Source organism: Apodemus sylvaticus, chromosome X, assembly GCF_947179515.1.
Source record: "Apodemus sylvaticus chromosome X, mApoSyl1.1, whole genome shotgun sequence".
In the NCBI taxonomy this organism is placed as follows: Eukaryota; Metazoa; Chordata; class Mammalia; order Rodentia; family Muridae; genus Apodemus; species Apodemus sylvaticus.
The window spans coordinates 99,938,780-99,960,675 of record NC_067495.1 but is presented as its reverse complement, the minus strand read 5'-3'; the positions used below and the strand labels follow the sequence as shown (position 1 = coordinate 99,960,675).

The 21,896-nt window shown below is 37.4% G+C and overlaps 1 protein-coding gene and 1 non-coding gene across 2 annotated transcripts in view; one reads left to right on the top strand and one right to left on the bottom strand.

Annotated features, from left to right (window-relative positions):
* The window catches only part of Il1rapl2 (interleukin 1 receptor accessory protein like 2), a 690,466-nt gene that overhangs the window by 598,076 nt on the left and 70,494 nt on the right, over window positions 1-21,896 (bottom strand). The gene's annotated exons all lie outside the window — the stretch shown is intronic.
* LOC127675839 (U6 spliceosomal RNA) lies at window positions 19,129-19,235 on the top strand. The gene has a single exon (XR_007975530.1). It is a non-coding gene; the product is annotated as a U6 spliceosomal RNA (small nuclear RNA).

Genomic DNA, 21,896 nt, shown 5'->3' with positions numbered 1-21,896 from the left:
CTAAGACAGTGTGTATTTAAAATTCACTCCATGTCTGTGCTTCTTTTGCATCAATCCCTTTTAGTACAAATCTTCTGTTATTTCAGATTCATATGTTATTAATGAAATATCAAATTCTTTATATAAATGTGAGGTAGCTGACTTTTGTCATGGACCACTAGAAGAATAGACAGAGATTTGTGACAGCATATTGACAATGAATAACATATACTGACAATGTTTGTAAGATATAAAGTATAGCAGAAGTGCATAAAGAAGTGGACACAGGTTTAAATGGTACTTAACACAGAAGACTCATGTCTACTGGTTAACCAGTGAGTTGTGAACATTTCTTAATCACATATGCTCCATTATATTAAAACATACAGGTAGAAGAGCATTCATTATTTTGATCATATGTGCTTCATTATATTTAAACATACAGATAAAATAGCCTTAACTATTTATTTAATATCTTCCCATTGTTAATTCCACAAAAAAGAGAACTAAACCCCCAAATAATCAATAATAGAAATAATAGGTAGACAGGAACCAAGGGGCAGCCTGACACAGGAACCTTCAAGTTTCTGTCTGTGCCCATAGCTGAACCTGTACCACAGTGCTCCATACACAAATAGGGAGAGACCTAGTCTCCCAGGAGTGCAGACACACCTGTAAGCACAGGTAAGGCCACTGATTCTGCTCAAATTCCAGAGCCATCAGGACACAGGAAAAAGGAACAGCCAGGAAAGGATACTTCCGGTTACCTTCTGCACCCTGGAGCTGACCCAGTACCACAGCTCTCCATACCCAAATTTCTTACTAAGAGAACTGATCTCCCAGCAGCACGGACACATAGGCTTGCAGGAGGGAGAAGCCACACTCAGAGACAGGAAAACCAGCTAACACCAGAGATACCCAAATGGTGAGAGGCAAGTGCAAGAACATAAGCAACATAAACCAAGACTATTTGGCATAATCAGAACCCAGTTCTCCAACCACAGCAAGCTATGTATAGCCCAACACAATGGAAAAACAGGATTTGGATTTAAAATCACATATCTTGATGCTGATAGAGGACATTAAGAAGGACATAAATAAATCTCTTAAAGAAATACAGGAGAACACAGGTAAACAGGTAGAAGCCCTTAAAGAGGAAATACAAAAATCCCTGAAGAAATTATAGGAAAACACAACCAAGCAGGTGAAGGAATTGAACAAAACCATCCAGGATCCAAAAAATGGAAATAGAAACAGTAAAGAAATCAAAAAAGGAGATAACTTTGGAGATAGAAAATAATGGAAAGAGATTAGGAGTCATAAATGGAAGCATCACCAACTGAATACAAAAAAATAAAAGAGAGAATCTCAGGTGCAGAAGATAACATAGAAAACATTGACAACAACAGTTAACAAAGGGGTAAAATGCAAAAAACAACTAACCCAAAACATCCAGGAAATCCAGGTCACAATGAGAAGACCAAACCTAAGGATAATAGGTATAGAATAGAGTGAAGATTCCCAAACATAAAGGGCCAGTAAATATCTTTAACATAATTATAGAAGAAAAGTTCCCTAATGTAAAGAACATACAAGAAGCCTACAGAACTCCAAATAGATTAGACTAGAAAAGAAATTCCTCCTGTCATATAATCAAAACACCAAATGCACAAAACAAAGAAAGACTATTAAAAGCAGTAATAAAAAAGGTCAAATAACATATAAAGCAGACCTATCATAATTACTCCAGACTCCTTGCCAAAGACTATAAAACCAGAATATATTGGGTAGATGTCATACAGACCCTGAGAGAACACAAATGCCAGCCCAGGGTACTATACCCAGCAAAACTCTCAATTACCATAGAAGGAAAAACCAAGAACTCCACGACAAAATCAAATTTACATAATATCTTTCTTCAAATCCAGCCCTTCAAAAAGGATAATAAATGGAAAACTCCAACACAAGGAAGAAAACTACACCTTAGAAAAAGCAAGAAAATAATCTTCTTTTAACAATCCAAAAAGATAGCCATATAAACATAATTCTACTGCTAAAAACAAAAATAACAGAAAAAATGATCACCTTTCCTTAATATCTCTTGATATCAATGAACTCAGTTTCCCCAATAAAAAGACATAGACTAAGAAACTAGATACATAAACAGGACCCAACATTTTGCTGCATAGAAGAAACCCACTTCAGTGACAAAGACAGATACTACCTCAGAGTAAAAGGCTGGAAAACAATTTTATAAGCAAATAGTCCCAAGAAACAAGCTGAAATAGCCATTCTAATATTGAATAAAAGCAACTTTTAATCTAAAGTTATCAAAAAGTTAAGGAAGGACACTTCATACTCATCAAAGAAAAAATCTACCAAGAACTCTCAATTATGAACATTTATGCTCCAAATTCAAGGGCATCCACATTCATAAAATAAACTTTACTAAAGCTCAAATCACACATTGCCCCTCATACAATAATAGTGGGAGTATTCAACACCCCACTCTCATCAATAGATAGATCATGGAAACAGAAACTAAACAGAGACACAGTGTAACTTAAAGAAGTTATGAACCAAATGGATTTAACAGATATCTATAGAACATTTTATCCTAAAATAAAAGAATGTACCTTCTTTTCAACACCTCATGGTACCTTCTCCAAAATTGACTATATAATCTGTCAAAAACAGGCCTCAACAGATAAAAAAAGATTGAAATAATCCCATGCATCCTATCAGATCACCACAAACTAAGACTGGTCTTCAATAACAACAGAAATAATAGAAAGTCCACATATATGTGGAAACTGAACAATACTCTATTCAATAATACCTTGGTCAAGGAAGAAATAAAGAAAGAAATTAAAGACATTTTTAGAATTCAATGAAAATGAAGCCACAACATACTTCCAATGAAAGCAGTCCTAAGACAGCACACATAGCTCTGAGTACCTCCAAAAAGAAACTGGAGATAGCATACACTAGCAGCTCGACAGCACATCTAAAAGCTCTAGAACAAAAAGAAGCAAATACACTCAAGAGGAAAAGATGGCAGGAAATAATCAAACTAAGGGCTGAAATCAACCAAGTAGAAAAAAAAAACTATATAAAGAATCAACAAAACCAGGAGTTGGTTCTCTGAGAAAACCAACAATATAGATAAATCATTAGCCAGACTAACAAGAGGTCACAGAGACAGTATCTAAATAAACAAAATCAGAAATGAAAAGGGAGATATAACAACAAAAACTGTGGGAATCCAAAAAATCATCAGATCCTACTACAAAAGCCTATACTCAATGGAACTGGAAAATCTGGATGAAATGGACAATTTTCTAGACAGATATCAGGTATCAAAGTTAAATCAGGATCAGATAAACAATCTTAACTGTACCATTATTCCTAAAGAAATAGAAGCAGTCATTAATAGTCTCCCATCCAGAAAAGCCCAGGACCAGATTGGTTCAGTGCACAGTTCTATCAGAGCTTCAAAGAAGCTCTAGTACAGATATTCTTCAAAGTATACCACAAAACAGAAAGAGAAGGACTACTACTCAATTCTTTCTATGAAGCCACAATTACTTTGATACCTAAACCTTACAAAGACCCAATAAAGAAAGAGAACTTCTGACCAGTTTCCCTTATGAATATTGATGAAAAAATACTCAAGAAAATTCTTGCACACTGAATCAAATCATACTCCAAACAATCATCCATCATGTTCAAGTAGGCTTCATCCAAGGGGTGAAGGGATGGTTCAATATATGGAAATCCATCATCATAATCACCATAAAAACAAACTAAAAGAAAAAACACATGACCATTTCATAAAATGATGAGAAAGCATTTGACAAAATCCAACACACCTTCATGATAAGAGTTGGAAAGATCAGGAATTCAATGACCATATCTAAACATAGTAAAAGCAATATACAGCAAACCTTTAGCCAACATCAAACTAAATGGAGAGAAACTTGAAGCAATTCCACTAAAATCTAGGACTAGACCAGGCTGCCCACTCTCTCCCCACCTATTAAATATAGTGCTCAAAGTCCTAGCCAGAGAAATTAGACAACAAAAGGAGGTCAAAGAGATAACAATTAGAAAAAAAGTCAAAATATCACTCTTTGCAGATGATATGATAGTATACGTCAGTGACCCCAAAAATTTCATCAGAGAACTCCTAAGGTTGATAAACAACTTCATCAAAGTGGCTGAATATAAAATTACCTCAAATAAATCAGTGGCTGTCCTCTACTCAAAGGATAAACAGGATGAGAAGGAAATTATGGAAACAACACCCTTGAGAATAGTAACAAATAATATAAAATACATTGGTTTGACTCTAACTACACAAGTGAAAGATGTGTATGACAAGAACTTCAAGTCTCTGAAGAAAGAAATCGAACAATTTAGAAGATAGAAAGATTTCCCATGTTCATAAATTGGCAGGATTAATATAGTAAAAATGACATCTTGCTGAAAGCAATCTACAGATTCAATGCAACTTGCATCAAAATTGCACCTCAATTCTTCATAGAGTTAGAAAAGAGCAATTTGCAAATTCATATGATATAACAAAAATCCCAGGATAGCAAAAACCATTCTCAAAAACAAAATAACTTTTGAGGGAATCGCCATCCCTAACCTCAAGCTGTTATAGAACAATAGTGATAAAAAAAAAATCCCTGCATTTTATTGGTTCAGTGACAGGCAAGTAGATCAATGGAACAGAATTGAAGACCCAGAAATGAACCAGCATACCTATGGTCCCTTGATATCTGACAAAGGAGCTAAAATAACATTTTCAAGAAATGGTGCAGGTTCAACTGGAGGTCAGCATGTAGAACAATGCAAATCATTTTTCTCTCCTTGTAAAAACTCAAGTGGATCATTGACTTCCACATAAAACCAGATACACTGAAACTAATAGAAAAAATGTGGGAAAGAGCCCATAGCAAAAGGTCATGGAGGAAATTTTCCTGAACAAAACACCATGATCAAGATCAAGAATTGACAAATGGGCCCTCATAAAATTGCAAAGCTTCTGTAAGGCAAAGGAGACTGTCAATAGGACAAAACCGCAATCAACAGATTGGGAAAAGATCTTTACCAATACTACATCTGATAGAGTGCTAATATCTAACATATAAAAAGAACTCAAGAAGTTAGACTTCAGAGAACCAAATAACCTTATTAAAAATGGGGTACAGAGCTTAACAAAGAATTCTCAACTGAGCAAACTCAAATAGCTGAGATGCACCTAAGGAAATGTTCAACCTCCTTAGTCATCAGGGAAATGCAAATCAAAACAACCCTGAGATTCCACTCACACTAATCAGAATGGTTAAGATAAAAAACTCAGGTGACAGCAGATGCTGGCAAGGATGTAGAGGAAGAAGAACACTCCTCTATTGTTGGTGGGATTGCAAGTTGGTAAAACCACTTTAAAAATTAGTCTGGAGCTTCCTCAGAAAATTGGATATAATACTTCCTGAGGACCCAGCTATACCACACCTCGGCATATATCCAGAAGAAACTCCAACATGCAATAAGGACACATGCTCCACGATGTTCATAGCAGTCTTATTTATAACAGCCCGAAGCTTGAAAGAACCCAGATGCCCCTCAACAGAGGAATGGATACAGAAAACATGGTACATTTACACAATGGAATATTACTCAGTTATTAAAAATGGTTAATTCATGAAATTCTTAGGCAAATGGATGGGAACTAGAAAATACCATCCTGAGTGAGGTAACCCAATCACAAAAGAACATACATGATATGTACTCACTGATAAGTAGATATTATCCCATAATCTCAGAATACCCAAGATACAATTCACAGACCACATGAAGCTCAAGAAGAAGGAAGACCAACGTGTGGATACTTTGATCCTTCTTAGAAGGGGACACTTAGAAGGACACTGTCAAAATACATATGGGAGGAGATGCAGAGACAAAGTGTGGAGCCTAGCCTAAAGGAAAGGCCACCTGGAGACTGCCCCACTTGGGGATCCATCCCATATACAGTTACCAAACCCAGACACTATTGTGGATGCCAAGGAGTGCTTGCTGACAGGAGCCTGATATAGCTTTCTCCTGAGAGGCTTTACCAGAGCCTGACAAATACAGAGGTGGATGTTCTCAGCCAACCATTGGACTGAGCACAAGGTCCCCAATGGAGGAGCTAGAGAAAGGACCTAAGGAGCTGAAAGGGTTTGCAGCCCCATGGGAGGAACAACATTTATGAATCACCCAGTACTCACACAGCTCCCAGGGACTGTGAAACGACCAATCAAAGTCTACACATGGAGAGACTCATGGCTCCAGCCACATATGTAGCAGAGGATGGCTTTGTTGGACATCAATGAGGGGAGAGGCCCTTGGTCATGTGAAGGCTCGATGCCCCAATGTAAGGTAATTCAGGACAGGGAAGTGAGAATCAGTGGGTTGGTGATCACGGGGGAGAGGGCGGGGAGATGTGATAGTGTGTTTTCAGGGGTGAAATGAGGGAAGAGAATAAAATTTGAAATGTAAATAAAGAAAATATCTAATAAAAAACAAAAACATTTATTAGCTATTTAAATGTGGATAAATATAAGCGTATAGTGTTACTTAAAAATTTCATGCCGTGTTTTCTAAATGTTGTTACCAATTATAGAAATAAGAGGTTCATGAAAGCAAATTTAATAACTGAAAGATCTAGGTAACATGTAAAGGAAAGAAAAATACTAGTTTATATCATATATAAACCATGTACTAAAATGGTTGATGCTGTTCTATAAAATGTTGGTATTATTTACTAAATAAACCCATATCATATTTTTAAGATAAAAATAAATAAATAAATAAATAAATAAAATAATAAAAATAAAAATTTCCAGATAACAAAGGAGAGAGAGCTCAACTGGATATTTCTCATCACCAAATAAAGCTTCCAGTACCAGGAATGAGTTACATATAATCAAGCTCTTGGCCAAAGAGGTCCCATGGGAAGCCCCAATAAACCCAGTGCCTCCCTAGAGTGTTCACTTCCACAGACCAGTGTTTATGGCACTAGAAGTTACTCTGTTGGCCACCAAAGAATAAAGATAAACACCAACTGAATTAGAAAGTCTGTGATTGACAATAGTGACCTGCCTATAAGACATGCTAGTATAATTAGGGCACAGGCTTGTGGGAGTAACCAACAAATATCTGATTTGAGTTAAGGCCCACTCCTTGAGATGGAACCCAAACCCCATGGTGATTGGGTGGCCAAGAACCTAAGACTGGTGAACTGGCTGGTTTTGTGTGTCAACTTGACACAGGCTGGAGTTATCACAGAGAAAGGAGTTTTAGTTGGGGAAGTGCCTCCATGAGATCCAGCTGTGGGGTATTTTCTCAATTAGTGATCAAGTGGTGAGGGCCCCTTGTGGGTGGTGCCATCCCTGGGCTGGTAGTCTTGGGTTCTATAAGAGAGCAGGCTGAGCAAGCCAGGGGAAGCAAGCCAGCAAGAAACATCCCTCCATGGCCTCTGCATCAGCTCCTGCTTCCTGACCTGCTTGAGTTCCAGTCCTGACTTCCTTTGGTGATGAACTGCAACATGGAAGTGTAAGCTCAATAAACCCTTTTCTCCCCAACTTGCTTCTTGGTCATGATGTTTGTGCAGGAATAGAAACCCTGACGAAGACAACTGGATAGGCCCAAGGGCCCAAGAGAGAAATGGAACACTACTGTTCTGCTAAAGGAACGTAGCCATAAAGTGACTCCTAACAACATTTTGCTCTGCTCATAGATCCATACCTTGCTCAGCCATCATCAAAGAAGCTTCCTCCCACAAGAGATAGGGGACAAATACAGAAGCCCACAGCCAGAAAATATGCAGAGTGAGAGACCTTGGAACAGTCCCAAAAGGGACAACTCTATGAAATCCCTCCCTTGGGGAAGAGGAGGCAGAGTATAAAAGCCAGAAGAGATGGAGAACAACAAGGAATCAAGGCCTTCTAGATACAATGGGGTTGGTGCACATGTGAGCTCACAGACTGAGGCAGCATGCATAGGACCTCACAGGAGTGCAGCACATGGGGTCCTAGAGCTGGAAGGAAAAGAGGACACAAGCCTGCAATACTAACTCAGAAGCTATTTCTAATTGATAGCCACTTTCAAATGCTTTTTCCAAGGGAGTATCATTGAGGAAGCAAACCACTCCCAAGAGTAGGCTGCATGCCCCTGAGTAGAAGGCCAACAAAGAACACAACAGCACCTTTGAAGTTTCTTTGTCTCATAATGTTAAGTCAGTGCATTTTTAGCACTATAGGTCCTTTGCATAAGTATCATGGCTTCTAGTTTTGTGATTTTGTGAGATTCCTATATTTGTAAATGTGTGTCTTGGCTTAAAAAAGAAAAGGAAAAAGAAATAATAGGTAGAATGTGTAGTTCTATAAAATAAGTTCACTATCCAAAATGCACTTATCAGTGAGCATATAAGGTAAAAGAAAAGACAAATATAATACAGAGGTTTATTTATAGTGTACCAACTTTAAACTAGGACAGACAAGATTTAGCTGCTTCAGTGACACATACAAAACCCAGTGCCAAACATGTAAAACTTCTTCAATTTCATGATCAAAGAAGTTCATGAATCTTCTGAAACAGTTTGGCTACTGACCATGTTCCTGGTTGTCCCCCAGGACTCAAACGTGAATATTACTGAAGACATCAAACACTTTAAATATAGGACTTATAAGAATAGACCTGGACCTCACTTAGGAACCTCAATCCTAAGAACTAATTCTCATCTTACATAAAGGTGTTATGCAAGCTTCCAAAGGAAAAACAATCAATAGTACTACCAATCTGTAAAACCTATGAACAGACATATCTCTCACCAAAGAAGTTTCTTTGTGCAACAAAGAACGACCATTAAGTAAAGTCAAAATGAAAAGCTCAGCTGACTGTGGGGACCTCAACTTCAAGAGATACAGTAACAACACAAATCCTAAACCTAAGCCTCAGGGAACATTCTGGAAGAAGATACAGAAAGATTATAAATGCCAGGGGACATGGATGATAGGAGATATTGTCTTCTTTATTTGACAGAAAAGCTATATCCACAAAATCTCTAAAACATGGTCACTTATGTAGGACCCATATAATGACAAACCAGGAGATATGTTAACTTTGGTGAGGGAAATCTCTCAAATACCTACCCCTAGATAAAGACCATAGACAATTAATGGCCGATGAGAGGAAAAGATTTGGTCTTTTTTAGGGATGAACTCCCTGGTAGGTTATTGAATCCCAAGTGGTCAGTACTAAGCAAATATACATACAAGCAATGCTAAATAGAATCAGCAAACATATACATATATGGTGGGGATTATGTGTGTGTTCGTGTGTGTGTGTGTGTGTGTGTGTGTGTGTGTGTGTGTGAGAGAGAGAGAGAGAGAGAGAGAGAGAGAGAGAGAGAAAGAGACAGACAGACAGATTGAAACAGAGAATAAATAATTAAAGTTCATGAATTTAAGAGGACGTGGGAATGTGGGGAACATGGGGAGAATTTAGGGAAGAAGGAGTGATAAAATGATATAAATACAGTTTTAATAAATTAAATTCTCAAAACTTTTAAAATTGAAATTTAAAAGTCAGTTTATATTTTTAAAGTAGGATTGTAATAATTCATGCCTGTTCCAGAGTAAAATATGTCAAATAAAATATGTAAAATACCAGTACACTATTAGTCATATATTAGGTATTCAATAAATTATAATTATAAAACCAGAATTTTTAGTATAGCTTGCATTGTTATCCATATCAATAAATAATAGCAATAATATATACTTATATGATAATCACAAGCAATCACAAATATATTTACAAACAAAACAATGATTGTAAGCGGTTAAAATAAGCCAGTAAGTTAGGACAGTTACTTGAACAGGAAATGGTCTGCAAGTGTTAATTTGGGGAACACATAAAATACCAGAGGACCAGGAAAGACTGAAAGGATCAAAAAGATACACTGAATTAGATACTAAAAGGAGAACAAATGAAAAGGAAATTTCGGGTACTATAAAATACTAGCTACAAGACAAAGGTCAGAACTTTGGAGGTTAAAAGGTTAATGATGGCCTACTAAATTTTCTGGTAGGCTTTTTGGACAAATGTTTTCTATAATAAAACACAGACCTCTAGGCCAAGATTTGCAGGCACAAGAGATGCTCTCTCATGTGTTCATTCTCCAAACTCTCCAAAGATTAAATGATTTAGACCCAGTTGAGCAGCACTTATATTAACTTGGGGTGACCATAAGGGCAGGGGACTCATCCTGAAGATGGCTGATGAGTTGCAGGAGGAAATGTTTCAATCCCCCCTAACCCTTAAAACACAAACAACCTTAGACCAGGGCCCTGTGTGTACTCATTCTGGCTCTGTTCACTGGCATGTCAATTGTGGCTGACAAATTGCTTGTTAACCCATGAACAAGCCCTAATATGAAATGGTTGGTGATAGCCAAGGTCTCTGGAACTTAAAGACAAGGCCTGGTTTGAGTCCTGTTGTCACTGCTACTGACCTAAAAGAGGTGTGATCAAGGTTCCCTGACAGTCGGAGATTCAAGTTGATTTTCATTAGTCATGTAATCCAGCTCTGGCACAATTCCTGCTAACAATCTTGCATTATTTAGATTTTATTTTGAAAAATGCCTCAGGCCAGTTCTATTTTTAAAAAAAATCCTGCAAGTGGGGCCTAAATGCTACTTTTCTTTCATTAAGTACAATTAGGGCTCTGCTAGGTTGAGGAGGCAGGCTGACTAGTATGCAAGAATGACGATCATAATTTTTTTTTTCTTTCCTTCTTCACATCCCAAGAAACACTTGCTGGCTTAATGTAAGGAAAGGGCCTTTACAATGATATCCCAGCAATATCGTACAATTACTTGCATCTGTAATCTTTTCAGGGAGAATCATCTCTTTGTATAAATAAGGGAATTGTTCCAGGATGCCCCAACATACTTCCAAAGCAAAAAATTTCAGATGCTTAAGCTTATTTTCAATAGAAGATAATATTATATTTGCATATAACTTGTGTACATTCTCCTGGATACTTTAAATCATTTCCAAATGACTTAGAACTAATAAAATGTAGAAGCTCTGTAAATAAATAAATAAATAAATAAATAATGGTTATACTATATTGTTTAGTGACTACTGACAAATAATGACATGTTCAGTACAGACAGAATTATTTGATTTCTATGAATCTTTGGTTCATAGATATTTGGGTCCATGAGTATAAAACTAACAAGACAAAAAAGCTGCCTCTATGTCCACAGTTTTTATCATAGTTAATTCTACCAGTATGTGGGAAAATGAGCAGGCAAGGTATCAAATAACAGGAATAAAACAAAAATGTAAAGAAGATTAAAATTTAACTTTGTAAAATTTATCTAGCTAGGATGAAGATCTCTTGGTTGTTCCTCTAGGAAATGGATACTAACACTTCTTAATACCCAAACTAATTTGTGGTTACTCTGTCAGTTTTGTAAGCTGATAAATTTAGAAGTGTTTACAAATAATGTAGTAAGAATAATTTTATTAACATATGTAGCAAATCTGCTGTTGTAAATTTTCAAATACAAAAGCTTAATGTCAGCTAGTTTAAGTTGTATTTCTTGATTTTTTTAACCAAAGGTAATTCTAAGAGGGAATGCTGATCAAACAGTTTATCAGGCAAAGGCAAGACTCAGACTTTCATAAGAAAAGTCAAAATATCCATTATAACTCACAATTACAAGTTGTTTACATTACAAAATCTAAAGTTTAGTTTGAGTATATATGATTTTGTGTAAGACATGGGTTAACCAAGTGTCAAGAATCTAAAGAATTGGGTAAAAAAAAAAACAACCTAAATTTAGAAGCAAAAAGGCTTATGATAAATCACAGTTCTTTTAAAATAGTTTCTTCCATAGTTTTAGTTCACTTAAAAACATTTTCATTGTAAATTCCAGAAATATCTAGTGATCAACAATCTAAATTCTTCATTTGGCATTTTAAAAATATAAATTGGGGCTAGAAGGACAGCTTTTCAGTTAAAGAGAATCACGGCTTCTAAAGGACACAGGTTGAATTCTAGCACCTATATGGCTACTCACCACCATATATAACTCGAGTTCCAGGAAATGTAATGCCCTCCTCAGGCATGTATGTGATGCACAGACAGACATGCAGGCAATGAATTTATGCACAAAAAACAAAACTTGCAATGAATGAAAATGTGAATACACCCACACAAACACAAGTCAATCTATTGTAAAATGAGACTGTCCTCCTCCAAACATAAAAATAATTATTGCTGTAGCAAATGCCCATGTCCTTTGCTGATTTTTCATTCCTCAAATTTTATTATTAAAGGAAGGCTTTCTTAGAAATAATTTTTAATTTCATTTAGATTCATCTATTTTGTTTTATTTTCCATTATGTGTATGAGTGTTTGAGTGCATGTCTGTTCAGCATAGTGCTACGCATGCCTACCTGGTGTCTGTGGATATTAGAAGAGGATATAAGATCTCCTGAAACAAAAATTTTAGACAATTATGAACTGCCATTAGGGTATTAAGAATTGAACCTATGTGCTCTTTAAGAATTGATTTAAGAGCACTAATTTAAGAACAGTCCTCTTAAATCAATGAGACATCTCTACAGACCATGGACATACTTTTGAATTTAGTGTAACAATTTTAAGACTAATATAAACATAACTACACAAAGCTACAACCATGTAATATTAATGCAACAGAACACCAAAAAGAGAGCAAACTGGCAAGTTTATTGATGTCATACAATGAAAAAAGGTCAATATTATCATTAAAATGACAGTTATTTGCTACTTGATATGCTAGATATGTATATTGAGAGGTAAATGAAAATCTAATATAAGAATAAAAATTACGCTGATACCAAAACCACACAAAGATCCAACAAAGAAAGAGAACTTCAGACCAATTTCGCTTATGAACATTGTTTCAAAAATACTCAATAAAATTCTTGCCAACCGAATCCAAGAACACATCAAAATGATCATCCACCATGATCAAGTAGGCTTTATCCCAGGGATGCAGGGTTGGTTCAATATACGGAAAGCCATCAATGCAATCCACTACATAAACAAACGCAAAGAAAAAAATCACATGGTCATTTCATTGGATGCTGAAATAGCATTTGACAAAATTCAGCATCCTTTCGTGCTTAAAGTCTTGGAAAGAACAGGAATTCAAGGCCCATACATAAACATAGTAAAAGCAATATACAGCAAACCAGTAGCCAGCATCAAACTAAATGGAGAGAAACTTGAAGCAATCCCACTAAAATCAGGGACTAGACAGGGCTGCCCCCTTTCTCCTTATCTTTTCAATATTGTACTTGAGGTACTAGCTCGGGCAATTAGACAACACGAAGAGGTCAAAGGGATATAAATTGGAAAGGAAGAAGTCAAACTATCATTATTTGCAGATGATATGATAGTCTACCTAAGTGACCCAAAAAACTTCACTAGAGAACTCCTACAGCTAATAAACTACTTCAGCAAAGTGGCAGGTTATAAAATCAGCTCAAGCAAATCAGTAGCCTTCCTATACTCAAAGGATAAGCAGGCTGAGAAAGAAATTAGGGAAATGACCCCCTTCACAATAGCCACAAACAGTATAAAGTACCTTGGGGTGACATTTACCAAACATGTCAAAGATTTGTATGACAAGAACTTCAAGACTATGAAGAAGAAAATAGAAGAAGACCTCAAAAAAATGGAAAAACCTCTCATGCTCATGAATCGGCAGGATTAATATAGTTAAAATGGCCATTTTGCCAAAAGCAATATACAGATTCAACGCAATACCCATCAAAATCCCAACTCAATTCTTCACAGAGTTAGAAAGAGCAATCCTCAAATTCATCTGGAAAAACAAAAAACCCAGGATAGCTAAAACTATTCTCAACAATAAAAGAAATTCTGGGGGTATCAGTATCCATGACCTCAAGCAATACTACAGAGCAATAGTGTTAAAAACTGCATGGTATTGGTACAGTGACAGGCAGGAGGATCAATGGAACAAGATTGAAGATCCAGAAATGAACCCACACACCTATGGCCACTTGATCCTCGACAAAGAGGCTGAAAACATCCAATGGAAAAAAGATAGCCTTTTCAACAAATGGTGCTGGTTCAACTGGAGGTCAACAGGCAGAAGAATGCGAATTGATCCATCCTTGTCTCCTTGTACTAAGCTCAAATCCAATTGGATAAAGGACCTCCACATAAAGTCAGACACTCTGAAGCTAATAGAAAAGAAACTGGGGAAGACCCTTGAGGACATCGGTACAGGGGGAAAGTTTCTGAACAGAACACCAATAGCTTATGCTCTAAGATCAAGAATTGACAAATGGGACCTCATAAAATTACAAAGTTTCTGTAAGGCAAAGGACACCATCAAAAGGGCAAATCAGGAACCAACAAATTGGGAAAAGATCTTCACCACATCAGATAGAGGGCTAATATCCAATATATATTAATAACTCAAGAAGTTAGACTCCAGAAAACCAAATAACCCTATTAAAAATGGAGTACACAGTTAAACAAAGAATTTTCACCTGAAGAACTTTGGATGGCGGAGAAGCATCTTAAAAAAAATGCTCAATTTCATTAGTCATTAGGGAAATGCAAATCAAAACAACCCTGAGATTTCACCTTACACCAGTCAGAATGGCTAAGATTAAAAATTCAGGAGACAGCAGGTGTTGGAGAGGGTGTGGAGAAAGAGGAACACTCCTCCACTGCTGGTGGGGCTGCAAATTGGTACAACCACTCTGGAAATCAGTCTGGCGGTTCCTCCGAAAACTGGGCACCTCACTTCCAGAAGATCCTGCTATACCACTCCTGGGCATATACCCAGAAGATTCTCTAGCATGCAATAAGGATACATGTTCCACTATGTTCATAGCAGCCCTATTTATAATTGCCAGAAGCTGGAACGAACCCAGGTATCCCTCAACAGAAAAGTGGATGCAAAAAATGTGGTATATAAACACAATGGAGTACTATTCAGCCATTAGAAACAATGAATTCATGAAATTCTTAGACAAAAGGATGGAGCTGGAGAACATCATACTAAGTGAGGTAACCCAGACTCAAAAGATGAGTCATGGTATGCACTCACTAATAAGTGGATATTAATACAGAACACTGGAATACCCAATACATAATCCACCCATCAAATGATGTACAAGAAGAACGAAGGAGTGGCCCCTTGTTCTGGAAAGACTCAGTGAAGTCTTATAGGGCAAAACCACAACAGGGAAGTGGGAAGGGTTGGGTGGGAAAACAGGGGGATGGAATGGGGCTGATGGGACTTTCGGGGATTAGGGGTCTAGTAAAGGGGAAAGCTTTTGAAATGTAAATAAAAAATTATCGAATTTAAAAAAAAGAAAAAAAGAATAAAAAGTATTTATGTTATAAAAGAACTTGGGAGAAATATAAGGTCATTGAAACAATCCCTTTTCATTAAATACTTTTAGTTTATAGAGTTTTGAAGAGTTCAGAGTTTTGGGGGTTTGTTTTGTTTTGCTTTGCTTTTTATATGATGTTGTATCAAACAAAGAATGTATTATTTCACAGATGAGGTAAACAAACAATGATGTGTTGGAGGTATGAACAGGGAATATTTTCTCAAATACTTTGATCATCCACTGATATAAATATCCAGTCTTTAGCCTGTAACTGCTAATCTCCAGTTCATAATCATCCACTTATTTCCTTATAGTTCACAGTACAGTTAGGGGATATGTGACCGTAACTCTAGAAATTAAAATGAGAATAGTTTTAGCTATCCTGGGTTTTTGGTATGCACTCACTAATAAGTGGATATTAACCTAGAAAACTGGAATACCCCAAACATAATCCATACATCAAATGAGGTACAAGAAGAAAGGAGGAGTGGCCCCTTGTTCTAGAAAGACTCAGTGAAGAAGTATAGAACAAAATCAGAACAGGGAAGTGGGAAGGGGTGGGTGGGAGGACAGGGGGAGAAAAGGGGGCTTATGGGACTTTCGGGGAGTGGGGGGCTAGAAAAGGGGAAATCATTTGAAATGTAAATAAAAAATATATCGAATAAAAAAAAGAAATTAAAATGAACTGTACTTGAGAAGATTGTTGTTTGAGAAAATATGGCCCCTAAAATCAAGAAACATGGATTCAAGCCACACTTTTAACAATGGATCTTTGGCCTGATCACTCTCAGACTTCTGCAATATGAAAAAAAAAAGAGAATAGTGAATTCAATTGTGTTTATAGGGTTATTACATTCCCAAATGTCAGAACTGTAAAGTCTGAGAGGTTTTGATGAATTTTCTAACTAACAAGTTTCATGAACACTTATTGACAGAAGACATAGGCGTCCTAGGTCTGAATTCACAATCCCTAAGTTAGTAGTAGTAATGCAGAGCAACAGGATTTTAGTTGTTTAGTCAAACAATATTCCATGGAATAATATAGAGGGGATCAGTGTAAGCAATGCATTATAGTGCAACTGAAGAATCTCAAGCTTAAATAAAACAGATCTTTTATCATAGTCACTGGAATTGTTGCTTTTTGCTGGAGAGGGAACAACAATCTCTTTTTTTTAAACAACTGATCTAAGAAGCCTTGTTCTTCAGTTTAAAGCAAGATGTCTTTTTATTCATACAGCTTTAAAAAATAAATAAGTAGCAACATGTTTGGATGATGGCTCAGTGGTTAAGAGCACTTGAGGTCCTGAGTTAAATTCCAAGTCACCTCAGGGTGGCTTACAATCATTCACAATGGGATGTGATTTCCCCTTTTGACGTGCATGAAGGCCAAGCACTCATATACATAAAATCTATGAACAAGTAAAAATTTAAAGATTCAGTGTAAAAAAATATGTAACAAGGAGAACTCAAGGGAAGATTCATGAATGTCCCTGAGAAGGGAAAATAGAATAGACATTATATGTGGACAGGGGTGGATGAATGGGAGTGTGGGAGTGAGGCTGGGAACAGGAAGGATCAGGTGTGAGAAGGTGAGAGAGAGAGAGAGAGAGAGAGAGAGAGAGAGAGAGAGAGAGAGAGAGAGAGAACTAGGAACTGTCGGTGGCATCTCAGAGATGAGCTAGAAACCTAGTGCAGCTAGAAACTCCCAGGTATCTATGAGGATGACCCTACTAAGACTGCTAGCAATGGGGGATATGGATCCTGAATTTTCCATCTCCTATAACCAGGCAAGACTTCCAGTGGTGGGATTGGACACCAACAAAGTCACAGTACTTCATAACTACACTTTGTCCTGCCTACAAAATGTACTGGGATAAAGGTGGCACAGAAGTTGTGGGAGTAGGAAAGCAATGACTTGAGAACCATGGCACGAGAGGGAGCCCATTCCTGACATGGCTTGTAGGGCCAGGAATATGAACTACATAGCCCAGAGACCTTTGATAGAACCAAAAATAAAAAAACAAATAAAAAAGTCAATGACCTGATTCCTAATGATATTCTACTATACTCATAGACTGATATCAACCCAACTGTCATCAGAGAGGCTTTGTCTTAGTCAGGATTTCTATTCCTGCGCAAAACATCATCACCAAGAAACAAGTTGGGAAGGAAAGGGTTTATTCAGCTTACACTTCCACATTGCTGTTTATGACCAAAGGAAGTCAGGACTGGAACTCAAGCAGGTCAGGAAGCAGGAGCTGATGCAGAGACCATGGAGAGATGTTTCTTACTGGCTTGCTTCTCCTGGCTTGCTCAGCCTGCTCTCTTTGTTTTTGGTTTTTGTTTGTTTGTTTGTTTGTTTGTTTGACTTGGTTTTTTGAGACAGAGTTTCTCTGTATAGCCCTGGTTGTCCTGCAGCTCTGTAGACCAGGCTGGCCTCAGACTCAGATATCCACCTACCTCTGCCTCCCAGAGTGCAGGGATTACAGGTGTGCGCCACCACCACCCTGCCAAGCCTGCTCTCTTATAGAATCCAAGAATACCAGGCCAGAGATGGTACCACCCACAAGGGGCCCTCCCCCCTTGATCACTAATTGAGAAAAAATGCCCCACAACTGGATCTCATGGAGGCACTTCCCCAACTGAAACTCCTTTCTCTGTGATAACGCCAATCTGTGTCAAGTTGACACAAAAAACCAGCCAGTACAATTGAATTCTTATCAATTAGACACACAAACACATCACTATTAAGCCTCAACCCTTACTTTCTTATTCATTCCCAAGATCTAAATAATGTTAAAAAGTTCCACAGTCTTTACATATTAAAAGTTCAATCCCTTTAAAATATCCAATATCTTTTAAAATTCAAAGTCTTTTAAACTGTCTCTTAACCGTGGGCTCCACTAAAATATATTCTTCCTTCAAGAGGGAAAAATATCAGGGCACAGTCACAATCAAAAGCAAAAATTAAACTCCAATGGTCCAACGTCTGGGATCCAACTCACAATCTTCCCGGCTCCTCCAAGGGCTTGGGACACTTGTCCTGCTCTGCCTTTTGTAGCACACAGCTTGTCTTCTAGGCTCCAGCGCCTGTACTCCACTGCTGCTGCTGTTCTTGGTGGTCATCTCATGGTACTGGCATCTCCAAAACGCTGCTATCTTCCACTGTAATTAGGCTTCACTAATATCCTCTCATAGGCTCTCTTCATGGTGACAAGCCTCTGCTCCTATGCATGACCCCTTCAAGTCCTGGGCCATCAACTGCAACTGAGGCTGCACCTTCACCAATGGCCTTCCATGGCCTCTCATAGTGCCAAGTCTCAGCTGTTCATCATAACCCCTTTAGGCCTTCAAAACCAGTACCACCTGGGTGACTCTTACACAGTACCAAGTCCAGCTACAGCACAATGTACAACCATGTCATGGCTATCCCTGGAACATAGCCTCTGTGCTCTCAGAAAACACTTCACAGAAGATTTCACCTTAGTTATTCTGGTCTCTTCTTAATCACCACTAAATTCTTAGCTCCAGCTAACTAGCATTAATTGTCCCAGTAACAAAAATGTTTGCTTTAGTGGCTCTGGTATCTTGTTAATCACAGCTAATTATTCAGCCCCAACTAAACAAAGCCACAGAATCTTTACAAAAACATGATCCTGTGCTCACTTCAGCAGCACATATACTAAAATTGTAACAATATAGAGAAGATTAGCATGGACCCTGCACAAGTATGACATGAAAAATGGTGAAGGGTTCCATATTTTTAAACTATACTATGGAAAAAGCAAGATAGAAACCTTTCCTCAAACCCAAAAGAAAATAACCACTCAAACATAAAAATAACATCAAAAATAACAGGAAGTAAGAATCACTATTCCTTTTTTTTCATTTTTATAAATGTTAATATGTTTTTATTTTATTTATTTATTTATTTATTTTCTATATTCTTTGTTTACATTCCAAATGATTTCCCCTTTCCCAGTTCCCCCCTCCCCATGTGTCCCATAAGCCTTCTTCTCTCTACCCATTCTCCAATTACCTCCCTTCTTATTCTCTGTCCTGGTACTCCCCTATAATGCTAGATCAAGCCTTTCCAGGATCAGGGCCCTCTCCTTACTTCTTCATGGGAGTCATTTGTTATACTAATTGTGCATTGGATATTCAGAGCTTCTGGGCTAATTAATATTCACTTATCAGAGATTGCATTCCATGTGCATTCTTTTGTTCTTGGGTTACCTCACTTAGGATATTTTCCAGTTCCAACCATTTGCCTAAAAATTTCATGAATTCATTGTTTTTAATTGCTGAGTTGTATTCCATTGTATAAATATACCACATTTTCTGTATCTATTCCTCCATTGAGGGACATCTGGGTTCTATCCAGCTTCTGGCTATTATAAATAAGGTTGCTATGAACATAATGGAGCATGTGTCCTTACTACATGCTGGGGAATCTTTGGGTATATGCCCAGGAGAGGTATAGCACTGTCCTCCGGAAGTGTCATGTCCAGTTTTCTGATGAACCGCCAGACTAATTTCCATAGTGGTTGTACCATGTTATAATCCCACCAGCAGTGGAGGAGTGTTCCTCTTTCTCCACATCCTTGCCAACACCTGCTGTCTCCTGAGTTTTTAATCTTAGCCATTCTAATTTGTGTGAGGTGAAATTTCAGGGTTGCATTAGGGAAATGCAAATCAAAGAATTGCATTTCCCTAATGACTAATGATGTTGAGCATTTTTTAAGGTGCTTCTCGGCCATCCGAATTTCTTCAGGTGAAAATTCTTTGTTTAGATCTGTACCCCATTTTTAATAGGGTTATTAGTTTCCCTGGGGTCTAACTTCTTGAGTTCTTTGTATATATTAGATAATAGCCCTCTATCATATGTAGGGTTTGTGAAGATGTTTTCCCAATTTGTTGGTTGCCAATTTGTCCTTTTGACAGTGTCCTTTGCCTTACAGAAACTTCGTAATTTTATGAGGTCCCATTTGTCAGTTCTTGATTTTAGAGCAAAAGCTATTGGTGTTCTGTTCAGGAAATTTTCCCCTGTGCCCATGTCCTCAAGGGTTTTCCCCAGTTTCTTTTCTATGAGTTTCAGTGTGTCTAGTTTTACGTGGAGGTCCTTGATCCACTTGGAGTAGAGTTTAGTACAAGGAGATAAGTATGGATCAATTCCCATTCTTCTGCATGCTGACCTCCAGTTTAATCAGCACCATTTGTTGAAAAGGCTATCTTTTTTCGACTGCATGTTTTCTGCTCCTTTGTCAAAGATCAAGTGACCAGAGGTATATGGATTCATTTCTGGGTCTTCAGTTCTACTCCATTGGTCCACTTTTCTGTCACTGTGCAAATACCATGCAGTTTTTAACACTATTGCTCTGTAGTATTGCTTGAGGTCTGGGATACTGATTCCCCCAGAAGTTCTTTTACTGTTGAGAATAGTTTTAGCTATCCTGGATTTTTGTTATTCCAGGTGAATTTGAGAATTGCTCTTTCTAACTCTATGAAGAACTGAGTTGGGATTTTGATGGGGATTGCATTGAATCTGTATATTGCTTTTGACAAGATGGCCATTTTAACTATATTAATCCTGCCAATCCAGGAACATGGAAGAGTTTTCCATTTTCTGAGGTCTTCTTCAGTTTCCCTCTTCAGAGACCTGAAGTTCTTATCGTATAGATCTTTCACTTGTTTGGTTAGAGTCACACCAAGATACTTTATATTGTTTTTGGCTATTGTGAAGGGTTTCATTTCCCTAACTTCTTTCTGATCCTGCTTATCCTTTGAGTATAGGAAGTCAACTGATTTGCTTGAGCTGATTTTATAACCAGCAACTTTGCTGAACTTGTTTATCAGTTGTAGGAGTTCTCCAGTGTAGTTTTTTGGATCACTTAAGTACACTATCATATAATCTGTGAATAGTGATAATTTGACTACTCCTTTCCCAATTCGTATCACTTTGACCTCCTTATGTTGTCTAATTGCTCTAGCTAGAACTTCAAGTACTATATTGAAAAGATAAGGAGAAAGAGAGCAGCCTTGTCTAGTCCCTGATTTTAGTGGGATTGCTTCAACTTTCTCTCCATTTAGTTTGATGCTGGCTACCGGTTTGCTGTATATTGCTTTTACTATGTTTAGGTATGGGCCTTGAATTCCTGTTCTCTCCAAGACTTTAAGCATGAAAGGATGCTGAATTTTGTCAAATACCTTTTCAGCATCTAATGAGATGATCATATGGTTTTTTTCTTTGAGTTTGTTTATGTAGTGGATTGCATTGATGGATTTTCTTATATTGAACCATCCCTGCATCCCTGGGATGAAGCATACTTGATCATGGTGGATGATCGTTTTGATGTGTTCTTGGATTCAGTTGGCAAGAATTTTATTTAGTATTTGTGCATTGATATTCTTAAGAGAAATTGGCCT